General features: G+C 49.0%; 1 protein-coding gene across 3 annotated transcripts in view; it reads left to right on the forward strand.

Annotated features, from left to right (window-relative positions):
- Window positions 1-12,981, forward strand: part of PTK2B (protein tyrosine kinase 2 beta) — a 123,463-nt gene continuing 110,482 nt past the window's right edge. The window contains exon 1 of one of the 3 annotated variants that reach the window (XM_081091626.1): window positions 1-221. The gene's annotated coding sequence lies outside the window, so the exon portion shown is untranslated. Of the gene's footprint in view, window positions 280-12,981 lie in introns of all 3 variants that reach the window. The other 2 variants (XM_081091625.1, XM_081091627.1) reach the window with 2 other exon arrangements.

Genomic DNA, 12,981 nt, shown 5'->3' on the forward strand with positions numbered 1-12,981 from the left:
GAGAGCAGCAGGGGTGTGGTTAACTAGGAGGAGGAGAGGGGAAAACACAAACCTGTCAGCCCTCTTACTCCGCGGAGGCCTCCGGCGTGGCGGCGAGTGCCCCACCTGCCACGGCCCGGCCCGGACTCACCTGTACCTGCGCAGCCCCCGCCGCACCTGGCCGAGCTGGGAGCCGCGCCGCCACCCGCCACCCGCCACCCGGAATCGGCGCTTCCGTCCGCGTGAGTCCCCTCCCGCGATCCGGGCTGAGCACCAGCCAGAAGTTGGCGGCTGGACGAGGTAGAAGGGATGGAGGGGGTTGCTCCGGAGATTGTGGGAACCTGAACGGGACCGCGTTCCTGCTGAAGCAGCCCGGGACCCAGCAGGCGGAGGCGGGGTGCAGTGTCCTCCGGGCTCGCTAGCCTTCCGCCGGGGGGGGGGGGGGGGGGGGGGGTAGTCCACGTTTGCAGTTAATCTGAGACTAAAGGGTGTTTCTCCCTGTTTGTCCTCAAACTGGGCAGGCTGGGGGCCATGCCCAAGGGGCACAGAGAGGCCACCTGCCTCTAAAGGTCAGATCAGAGAGCAACAAGCAGGGCTTTTCAGAATCCCATCCCGCCTCTGAGCTGCTCCCTGTGCCCTGCGCTCACCCCTCGCCCCATGCTCTGCACACCCCCACCCTGGTCAGGCTCCCAGGCACCCCATTGTGCCTGCATCCACTTCTTGCCCCTTGAGAGACCATCTTCTGAACCAGCCCTGACTGGAAGCCAGCAGGGGTCTGCGTGGGGGGAGAGGCAGAGCTGTGGTGTGTGTGTGTGTGTGTGTGTGTGTGTGTGTGTGTGTGTGTGTTGGAGACTGAAGTTAACACCAGCTGCCCCATGGGTTCTTTGTGAAACTACCTTCTGAATGCCGCTGAAGGGTTAAATTCTGTGCTGCCTTCCCCTGTCAGGCTGTGCGTGGGCAAAGCCTTGGGTGGGTGAACAGGGACCATATGGGTGATGTTCTGAGCCCACCGAGCCCCACCACCTGCCCTAACCCTCAGCCATCTGACACTGGCGTCTCCCCACACCCCAACCTTGGAACTCCATCCACTTAGACTCCTTTCAAGGGTCAGGGGAGAAGGAGGGCAGGAGTGCGGACACGGAGGGGGCATTTGCAAGAGAGTTGTAATTCAGAGGAGGAAGAGCTTGCCACTGAGCTGCTGCGGGATGGGATGTGAGCCGACTGGGGTGGTTGGTGTGGCATGATCGGCCGGCTAGGGTCAGGAGGAGGCCTCTCCTTGGCATGGCCGTGGCTACTCTCTCCTCACCTTAGTCCAGGCCAAGAAATTCTCTTGTGGACTTAAGCCCAGCCTTTCACAACTCCTCCAGGGGCAGGGAGAAGAGGAGGCAGAGATGAAAAAGTCAGTCAAAATGGAAGGGAGGAAGGAAATAGTCAAATTCAAGAGACTCGGCTCCGGCAAGATATTTTGCATTCATTCATTCATCATTCATCATTCATTCATTCATTTGATAAGCATTTACTGACTTCCTACCTAAGTCTAGGTTGGGTGTGGGGAGACAAAAGTAAGTATGACCCAGCCCCTGCTCCCCAGAGCAGTGTGGGGAATGGTGGGGGCCTGGATGGGATGGGGCAGGGTGCTAACTAACCCAGTGCTGGAGGGTTAAGGAAGGAGGTGGTAAGGGGTGCACCCCAGGAAGGCTTCCTGGCAGAAATGACACTAAGTGTAGACCTCAAGGATCAATAGGAATGAGCCAGGGAGAGGAAGAGGGGGAAGAACAGGCACAGAGCACAGCAAGTGCTGAGGCCGTAGGCCAGAAGCAGCATGACGCATCCAAGGAAACTGAAAGTAGCTCAGAGTGTTCAGCGCGTGGAGAGTGCAGGGGCGAGGTGAAGCAGGAGAGGTAAGTGGAGACAGCTCCAGAAAGGCTGCTCAGGCTGCCATGGCAACTCCTCGTGTTGGAGCAACACTAGGGACCTGAAGCCAGGCGTGAGACTTCTCAGCATGTCTTCCGGGTGGGGTGGCCAGATTTAGCAAATACCAGTAAAAATACAGGACACTCAGATTTGCATTTCAGATAAGCAACGGATATTATTCAGCTATAAGTCTGTCCCATGAAATATTTGGATGTCCTTATACTTAGAGATCATTGATTGTTTATCTGAAACTCAAGTTGAACTGGGCGACTGATATTTTACTGGGCAACTCTTCCCTAGGAGAAAGCTGAGGGTGCTACTGTGTTGGGAAGCGAAGGATGAGAATGGCCCAGGAGCCAGGGCACAGTCTCAGGACAGACGTATCTTGAAACCAATCCTCCTGGATTCCAGTCTGGGGCTTCTCCACGGACTGACAATGTTATTTCTTAAAAATAACCAAAAAAAAAAATAGTATTAATTCCTTGGTCAGTTTGTTCATCTCCACAGCTGAAGGATGATGGCACCTCAGAAAGACATTGGGCTTTGGATTGGACCCAGGCTCAAATCCCAGCCTGGCCAACTTGCCTGCTGTGAGGCCTCATAGAACCACTTAGCTTCTCTGAGCCCAGAACCTCTTTTCTGAAATGAGCACAAGAATATCTATCTGTTTGTCCGGGTTGTTGGGAGGCTCCGTCTATAGATTGCCTAGTAAGTGCCCAAGAAGAAGTGGTAGATATTAATTTCTGTAACACCTTCTCACGGTCGCCAAAGGGACAAGTGTGTGGGGCTCATTTATTTCCATTTTTATTTATCGGGCACTCAGAGGTCCCCAGGGGAATACGTGGTGGGGGTCCTGATTCTAGTGAGAGAGTGGGTTAGCTCCTGTGCAGACAGGGAGAACCTGAGTCACTTTTTCAGCCCTGCTATTCCCTTCCCACAAAGTCGGCTCCATCAGGAAGAGCTATCCAGCCCCTCCTGTTGGACGGCAGTGATGGGGGGCGGGGGTGAGGAGAGGGAGCAGCTCAAAGTAGAATTAACTGAAGGGAAATGTGAATGAATGAATTGAAAGAGAGAACCAACATAATACACCTAGGACAGTGCCTGACACGGACAAATGAGTCATAAAATTTGGCTGTCATAATTTTCACTTTTATACTGAGTACCTTAGGAAAATAGAGCTCAGGGTTGGATGAAGTAAGAGTCCTTTTGTGAACCACTTTTTGACTTTAATGGGAGCATTTGTAAAAGCAAATTAGGGGCCTCCTAAAAGAGAACCCAGAAGGAATTAAGAATTCGGTAAGAGCCCTAGCCGGTTTGGCTCAGTGGATAGAGTGCCAGCCTGTGGACTGAAGGGTCCCAGGTTCGATTTCGATCAGGGACATACACTCAGGAGGCAGCCGATCAATGATTCTCTCTCATCACTGATGTTTCTATCTCTCTCTCCCTCTCCCTTCCTCTCTGAAATCAATAAAAATATATTTTTTTTAAAAGAATTTTTTTAAGAGAAAAAGGAAATGGAAAATGTGTTTCCCTTGTGGGTTAAAAATGGTCCCTCTTTCTAAATCTCTCCACCCTCAGCCCAGTGATGAGTATTTTGTCTTTAGAGCAGCATTTGCCAAACAGTGTTCAGAGAAACTCTATGCCATGGAGATTGTTATAAGTGTTCTATGGGTGAAACATTCCCAGTGAGCCCTCTCGGTGATTTATCATCCTTACTTGCACCATCAAGATTATGGTAAGTCCTGCAGAGAAGATGCCTATATCCCTGGGCTTGCTAGCATTCCTTAGATTAGACTATACAACCCTTGCAGGGCATGGGGGAGGGGACACCGTTAGGGCATGAGGGCCAGTATCATTCCACATCTAGTGACTGATGTGGGTCCAGTTCTGGGACCAAGCGGGCCTTTCAGGGGACATGATTCATCCCCAAACTCTGCCCAGGGTGGGCCTGGGCTCAGCAGTGTCCAATTTACAGGAGATGCTCAGAGACTGAGCGCTTGAGTGCCACTGTTCCAGCCTCATACATACTCCACGAACACCAACACCTACCCGTCGGCCTTAATCTTCCTCCTGCAGCTCATGTCCCTTCCCATTGTTCAGAAGACCCTGGGAAAAGCATGCCTCTTAGCCTGTAGTCCTCCACGGTGATAGCAGCAGCTCCATGTGCCCTGAATACTGCTAAACAAGCACAGTTGATGGGGAGGCAGGGAGGAGAAAGGGCATAGCTGGGGTGGACCCCAAGTCATCGGTCTCCCAGCTCCTAGTTCCTCCTGCCCAGGAGTTATGGGCTCCAGAAGAATGGAGCTCTGAGGTGGTCACACAGGCAGGGCTGGAGGTATGCTAATTAAGAGAAGTTGTTGGCTTGGTGATCCAGTTTCTCTTAGACTCGGCTTCAGGGCTATAGCAAAGGGGGAGGAGCAAGGAGAGTGGCCACCGTCTCTGGATCAAGCATGGCTGGTGGTCCGGTGGTCCAGTGCCCACCCTGGGTCAGTCCTCTGGGTTCCAGCTCCAGCTACAGACTCGTTGTGTCACTGAGCCCGTCTTCCTCATCTGTGAGACAGAGATGCTAACAGGGCTTTGCACGAGGATGCAGTGGGATAGTCAAGTTCAAAATGTGAACGGCCACGAAAGCATGGGCAGGGTCTAACAGAACTGTCAGTAGCCACTGTCCTGAGCGGGATCAGCGAAAACCCCTGGGGTAGGGACATCTGGGGGTGGAGGAGCCAGGAAGTCAGAGGCTGGTGTGCCAGACATTGGCCAACTCCTACAGACGATGTCAGTATTGTAACATCCTAGCTGGCCATATGCCGCAGCTTAAAAATAGCCTTGGCTGTACATAAAATACTCAGTCCTTTAACAGGCAACACACAGTAGGCATTCATTATATATATATATATATATATATATATATATATATATATATATATATATATTTAATTTAAAAAATATGTATTTTTGTACAGATTTTTAAAATTTATTATTTATTATTATTTTTTTTTTGAGAGAGAGAGAGAGAAAGGAAGGGAGAGGGATAGAGAGACAGAAACATCAATGAGAGAGAAACATCAATTGGCTGCCCCCTGTGCGCTCCCTACTGGGGATCCAGCTGCAACCTGGGCATGTGCTGTGGTGGGAATTGAACTGGTGACCTCTTGTTCATGGGTTGAGGCTCAATCGCTGAGCCACATCAGCTGGGCTACATTTTTATACTTATGGTCAATCTGAGCTGATGGGAAACACTTTTTTTTTCTTTCCCGAGGAAAAAGGCCATCTTCTGAGGGGCAGGCTTCTCATGAGTGTGTCTCATGGACACGCATTGCATAGACAACAGTATTTGCTCCTTGCCCCCCTCCCCACCCCCAGCTCCCTGTGTTTGATGAACAGCCAGGCCTAATTAGCTCTTTAACCAGCAAAGAGACTTCTCAGCTGCCCGTCAGACACGGGAGCCCGCATGCTCATTGAAGGTGCTGAGAGAGCTGAGGGGCAGGAGAAAATGCTGACAGGTAGGAGAAGGTGGTGGCTCTACTTTCTGGGGTTCCCAGCAGCCCTCTGAGCTGTGTGAGGGGGTGGCGGCGGGGGAGGGGCAGCCTTTTGAGTCACTGCTGTTTCCCAAGGTATGATTATTACTCACGATGACAGTTTGATTAAGACAGCAGCCTGGAGACTGCATATTCACATGCACTTTTCACCTAGATGCACGTTGGAGAGAGAGGATTGTAGGAGTTGTCTCCAAGGCCGCCTCAGGCCTGCTGTGGGCCGGCTGCAGGAGCCCATGCTCCTGGTTTTCCCGGTCCCCCCCAGCTCTTACTTTCCCCAGCACTCAGGCTCCTGCTGCTCTTACAAGGCAGCCAGTCAGCGTGGTTAGAACTAAGATCAACAGCCCTAACTGGTTTGGCTCAGCGGATAGAGTGTTGGCCTGTGGACTGAAGGGTCCCCGGTTCACTTCCACCTTCGTTGCGGGCACATCCCAGGTGGGGGCGTTCAGGAGGCAGCTGACTGATTCTCTCTCATCGATGTTTCTAACGCTCTATCCCTCTCCCTTCCTCTCTGTAAAAAATCAATAAACTATTTAAAAAAAAATAAAAAAAGAACGAAGGCCAATGACTGCCAATACCCACGGAAGGGTGAGCCCTCCCCTTTTCCGTCTTGGCTGCAGTTCACTAACATTTTCCTCCTCCCCAGTCCCCTGCTTCCCTTTTATGTTCTGAAATCCACCTACACAGAATCTGACAACTTCACTCACTGGAGAGGGGGACATGGAGGATGCACCTCGCCCAGTGTTTAGAACTCGGGGTTGGCTTTAACTCTTAATTTTGTTTTATTGCTTAAGGTATTACAAAGCGTATTACATTTGTCTCCTTTTCTTTCCCCGCTTGACCTTCCCCCAGCCTCCCCTACCCCCCAGTGTCTTGTGTCCATTGGTTATGCATGCATACAAGTCCTTTGGTTGATCTCTTAAACCCCCTCCACCCCCCACCCCAACCCTCCCCGGCTTCCCACTGTAGTTTGACAGTCTGTTCGATGCTGCTCTGCCTCTGTATCTATTTTTGTTCATCAGTTTATAATGGTCTTTATTATCCATAAATAAGATCTCACTCATTTTTGGCTTTAACTCTTGTCTCGTGGACTAGCCTCCCTTTCAATCCAGGCAATCCTCCCAACAACTCGGAGGGCACCGGGACCACAGCCCCTCCCCCTCTCTTGTGCCCCTTCTCCCTCGGAGGGTCCTGTCTCTTAGACTCTGAGACTTAGTTCTAACCAGCTGATTTGATCCCACTGTGCCCCACCCGGGCCCGGAGGCTCCTCAGGGCTGGGAATTCTGCCCTGAGTTTGGGCTTTCCTCTTCTGGGGGGTTCCCTTTCCCAACTGATCCCAGCTGGTCTTTAAATTAGTGTTGTTTGTCCCTCCCTAAGCCCAAGCATGTCTCTTTCTTCCCTAGGAGCATTTGGAGTGAGAGCCTGGCTCCTCTCCCTTCAGCTCAGGTTTACTCTCTGCCCGCCCTCAGTCCCTGCTCCAGGCAGGTTACAGGTGATCTGATCCTCACCACCTTTGAAAGCGCTCCTACCAGCATCCAGTTACGTTCCCCACCCCAGCTCAAGGCAGGCAGGGCCCCTCACTCAGCAGTCTGTCATCCTGGGTACGCGGGAAGGCTGTCTGGAGTCAGAAGCCATGGCTCTGGTTCAGATTCTTCACTGGCCGGCTGTGTACCTTCGTGTGAGTCACTTCACTCTTCCAAGCCTCGCTTTTCTCCTTTGAAAATGAAGATATGGTACTGCGTCCCTCAAAGGGGCATTGGAAATATCTGACTTGCGTGAAAATGCCCTGTAAAATAGCTCCAGGCACTCTCCCCGGAAAGAGGAAGAGTTTGTGGGCAGAAAAAGGTGGGTTTGAGTCTCAACTCTGTCACTTTCTACCTGTGTGACATTGCAAGTCATGTAATCCCTCTGAGCCTTAATTTTCTCATTTGTAACTTGTTCTAGGCATTTGTTTAATATGTCTTCACCTCGTCACCCCTTCTCACCCTCAGGGCATATTTTTATTTCCCTTTTGGAAGGACTGTCCTCCACAGTTTGTCCTCAACAAGTTTACAGTCTGGTAGGGGAGGTACGACATAAAGAAAAATAACTCTTAGACAAGACGGGGCCTTATGGTGCCATAGAAGAGGTACGGATAAAGTGCTATGAGGTCAGAAGATGGAGAGATTACTTCTGTCTGGCGAGTCCAGGAATGCTTCCTGGAGGAAGTGGCATTTGGACAAGCTCTGAAAGGATGGGTAGGGTATGGCTGAAGAAACTTGGGTGGTTGTGATCAAAGAAGAATGTAAATAAAAGCAGGTGAGTGGGAAGGCATGGCTCCTGTGACTCATTTTGGGTGGAGCCAAGTGTATCAAAGGGCAATGAAGATAAGGTACAAGGGCAGAAAGTAAGCTAAAGGTTGACCATGGCAGCTGAAGAGTTTGGACATTGTTCTGAAGGCTGTGGGGGAGCTTCTGGGCTTCACTCTGAAGGCTGGTGAGCTTTGTCTTGGGTGAAGGGTCCATGACTAGATTTGGGCAACAGCATGTAAAGTAGATGGGAGAGAAGAGAGCTTGCAGGAGGAGCAGCTAGGAGAGTATTACGAATAGTTTAGGTCTTCGGGCTCTGCATGCGTTGTGTAATTCAGGATGATTTGGGGGTCCTGGAGAGGATCTGCTAGTCACTTGGAGCTTCTACATCCTCTGAGTTGAAATCCGTCATTAGATAAATGTAAAAGGTGTAGGGTTTATGGAAGTATCACACGCTTAGGTTGTATATGTAATTTGTCTTTCTCCTTAATCCTTTCCTTCTTTTGAATCTTTTGTTGTTGTTGTTAATCATCATCCAAGGGTATTATTTTCCATTGCTTTTTTAAAGAGTGGGAGAAGGGAGGGAGGGAAGAGGAGAGAGAGAGAGAAAGAGAGAGAGAAACATTTATGAGAGACACATCGATTGGTTGCCTCCCGCCCCCACTCCCACCCCCTGACCAGGGCGAGGATTGAACCTGCAACCCTTCAGTGTGCAGACCGACGCTTTAACGACTGAGCCACACCAGCCAGGGCTGCTTTTGTGTTCTTGATTAGCAGATAACTCCTTTCCCAGGGCCTCCTCTTGGCTAGCTAGGCAGGCACTAAATGTCAGCCTGTCTAGAAGTCTAATAGCAGCACCTATGTGGCAGCCTCCTCTAGAATCAAAGAGGGGCATGTGTTTAGACCTGCCCCCCCCCACCCCCCATCAGTTCAGAGGACTCCTGGGCTCCACCTCCAGCCTGACCCTCCTCCCTTGCTTCAACCCTCCACTTGCAAGTCTATAAGACATTGGTACTCAGGTTACGCATCTGAAACTCAACATGCTGGAAACTAAACTCATAATTTGTTCACATCAAACCATCTCTTCCTTCTGGCATCCTTCCATCTGTTCCTGCCTTTGCCATTCTCTTAGGTACTCAGGTAAAGCACCTTGGAGTTACCTTCCCTTTCTCCTCTACTTTCCTCCACTCGAATCCTTCCTCTTCACTAATGAGCCCTACATTCTTTCTATGTGCCTCTAATCCCTTCTCTGTTCTCTGCCGGCCCTGCTCCAGCTGAGCCTACCACCTACTATCACCCACCATTACAAGAGCCTCTCCCCTACCTAGCTCTAGCTCCCACAGGGCCTCTAGGCCAGTGATGGCGAACCTTTTGAGATCGGTGTGTCAGCATTTTGAAAAACCCTAACTTAACTCTGGTGCCATGTCACATATAGAAATTTTTTGATGTTTGCAGCCATAGTAAAACAAAGATGTATATTTTTGATATTTATTTTATATATTTAAATGCCATTTAACAAAGAAAAATCAACCAAAAAAATGAGTTCGCCTGTCACCTCTGACACGCGTGTCATAGGATGGCCATCACTGCTCTAGGCAAATCCAGATCCTCAAATTCACTACTCAGTGCCCTCCATCATCTGACCTTTGTCTGCCCTGCTCACCCAATTCCCCCATACTTTCCTCATGGACTCACGGTCCCCATCAAACCTTTGCTCAAGCCCTGCATCCCTCCTGGATCGCCCCCCCCTCGCCCCCCTCTTCCACCTTCCCCAGGCTGACTCCCTCTGGCTCCATTCCCGCCCTGGGAAACCTGTGCTCTCTCCTGCAGCCGCTGGGATTGGGCTTTGGGATGTGACATTCCTACGGGGCAGGGAGGTGCTTTCCCCTTGATTTTCCTTCCAAACTCCCTCCAAGAGTAGGAGTACCATTTCCCTCCTCTGCGCGCGCACTCCTGGCACTCCTGGCTCACCCGCGCCAGCTGTCATCTTCCTGGTTCCCTGCGCCCGGCCACAGAACAGCCAGCTGCAGCAGCCCCGGGACCACATTCTCTCTAGCGGCCAGGATGCACTCCTTGCCTCTCCGGCACGTGGAGGTTTATCTAGAGCCCGGAGAGAGGGAGTCAGCGTTTAGAGCTGGAGCGCGGTAATCCCTCTACTGAACTTCTGTGTCTCTCTAATCCATCAGACCCTTGCCTTTCCCTTTCCCTCACCCTCCAGTTTATTGAGCCCGTCTAGGTCAGGCTGAATGACAGAACAAAGACGGAGTAGGAAAACAGGCAGGACGCCTTTGTAGAGGGCGGAGTCGCTTGAGGAATACCAGAGAGAGACTTTCAAGACAAAAGTTGGTGGTTTTAGTGACCTGGACCCCCACCTATCTGTGCGCAGGCACAGGGCTGGCCCTGGTAATTGCACTTGGAGCTTTCTGGGTCTTGCATCCCCAAGATCTGGAAATGCTTAATCCACGACGGCTCCTTTATCTCCAGAGGGTAGCCCTCTGTTGCCCGCAGAGTGCCTCTGAGCCTGCTCCCTCTTGGTTTACCTCTGTGTCGAAAACCCTTCCTGCACCTGTGAGCACTGAGCTGCCCACCTGTGTTCACGCCCAGCGAGAGGTGTGAAGGACAGAGAGGGCGCTGCCCTGGGACAGGGCGTCCTGGGGGAGCCCAGGGTCTGGGCCCGGGCGGCTCTGCCACTGTCCCTCCACATGACCTTGCGTGAGTCACCTGGGTAAGCCTGTTCCAGCCTCAGGGTTTGCATTTGTACATACAGCAAGGGGAATGGGCATGGACTTGTTGACAAGTGGAGGGTTTTTTTCAAAATGGATCTTAGGAGAGAGCCCAGTAAGTAAATGAGGTTACAGAAGGCCCTTCAGGGTTGGTGTGGGGAGGTCTGCCGGACCCTTGACCCCTTCTGCAGTGGTCCCTGAGCCAGATCATCTTGGATCTTTTCCAGGTGTCCAGGTCTTGAGGTTCTCATTGCTGGTATGTGGTAGGGGCTGGGGAATGGGTCCAGATTCAAGTGAGTTCAGCAAAGAATCAACTCAGGGGAAGGTATCCGACCTGGCCCACAGCAGGTGCAGGTGTTGGGGGCGGGGTGTTGTGTACATGCTGGTCCTGGGAGAAGGTGCACTGTCTTCACCTCTGAGCAAATAAAATGCACGTGTCTATGGGAGGAAAGCCCAGAGCTTTCATCTGAGCTCCAAGCCACTTACAGCCTCCCAGATATTAAGAACAGCCTGCAAGGTTTTGTAATCACTTTTGCAAACGTTTCATAGTGGTCACCTCAAACTCGAGTCCCATTTTAATTCAGATGAACTAGGCGGCAAGCTCCGTTGAGGTCAGAACCCGCTCCGTACTGAGAGCATGTCATAATCGAGGACACGGTTGGCATTTGATGAATACAATGTGCGCCTGAACATACGTGGTGCCTTCCGATAAGCAGGGATGTTAAAAATAATGAATATGTAAATGTTTGAGGGCATATTTAATATATCATCTTGGTGACATGTTTTAAGTCACATACTATATAAAATAATACATTAAACGAAAAATATGCCCCCCCCAGTGCTCCCTGTTTATAAAACACTGAAACACTTCACTTACATCTTTGACATCAGTGTCCTTCTCATCACAGAACCACTCTTCGAATCTACTGTCTGTGTTCTGACCTATATCACTGTCCCTACAGTCAAAGGAGAGTTGGCTATTTCCTATTAGGCCAGAAGTGTTTATTTTTTATTTAAGTGTAGTTATTATACAATCTTATATCAGTTATGTTAATTTCAGCTGTCCATTTGGCATTTTTATACCTTGTAATGTGATCACCCCACTCATTTTATTTTATTAATAATAGTTATTTTGAGATATAACTCACACACCATAGAATTCATCCTTTAAAAATGTAAAGTTTGGTCTGACCAGCGTGGCTCAGCGGTTGAGCTTCAATCTATGAACCAGGAGGTCATGGTTCAAATCCTAATCATTAATGTTTCTATCCCTCTCTCGTCCTCTCTCTGAAATCAGTGAAAACATTAAAAAATGTGCAGTTTGGTGAATTCACAGAGTTGTGCAACAATCACTGCTGCGTCATTGCAGAACATTTTTCCTCACCCCACAAAGAAACCTGTACCCTTAGCAGTCACTCCTTATTCTCCCCACCCTTCCCAGTCCCTGGCAATCACTAATCTACTTTAAATAGGATTTGCCTATTCTGGACATATTAATGGAATTGTGCAACATTGTGACCTTTTATGACTAGCTTTCTTTCCCTTAGCATAATGTTTTCAAGGTTCATTCATGTAGCATGAATCAGTTTTCATTCCTTTTGGCCAAATAATATTCCATTATATGGATATAGCACGTTTTGTTTATCCATTTATTTGTTGATGAAGATTTGAGTTGTTTCCACTTTTTGATCATTATAAAATGTTGCTGTGAACATCTGTGAGCAAATTTTGGTGTGGACATATGTTTTCATTTCTTTTAGTTATATACCCAGGAGTGGAATTGCTGGACCGTGTGACAACTCTGTGTTTAACATTTTGAGTAATGGCTGAACTGCTTTCTACAGCAGCGGCACCGTTTTACATTCCCATTAGCAATGCATGATGGTTCCAATTTCTCCCTATCTTCACCAATACTTTGTTATTGTCTGCAATTTTGATTATGGCTATTCTAGTGGGCTTGGAGTGGTATCTTGTGGTTTTAACTCGCGTTTCCCTTATGACTAATGATGGAGTATCTTTTCATGTACTCATTGGCCATTTGTATGTCTTTCTTTGGAGAAATGTCTAATCAAATTGTATAGAAGGTATTTCTTTTAGATATCCACAATGTATCACTTAGTATATTGCTTTTAAAAATGATCTTTTAAATGTCTTCTCACAACAAAATTCAGGGCTTGTATTGTGAAGCTATACCCCCAAATAAAGTATCTAAATCTACATTATGGTATCATGTTTGGAAAAAACCCCAATAATTATATCCAGTGACCTCCATAAGCATCTAAGACTTGCATTGACTGAAGTGGTGTCAGGTTAATATTTTCCCCAAACAGTATATTTTTGTTTAAAACAGGGTAATTGAAAAAGAGTGGCATAATATGCAAGATTCTGTCAGGGCTAGAATTTAAGCTTCCTCTTTTTTGACAGATAATTTGGGGATGGGGAGAGCTTTACTTATACTTAAAGATGTATAATATTTAAAAACGAGTAGGTGGATGAACAGATAGACAAATGACTTTAGGAATGAACAAATGGACAAAAGAA

Source organism: Myotis nattereri (assembly GCF_964212035.1).
Source record: "Myotis nattereri genome assembly, chromosome: 5".
NCBI classification, from domain to species: domain Eukaryota; kingdom Metazoa; phylum Chordata; class Mammalia; order Chiroptera; family Vespertilionidae; genus Myotis; species Myotis nattereri.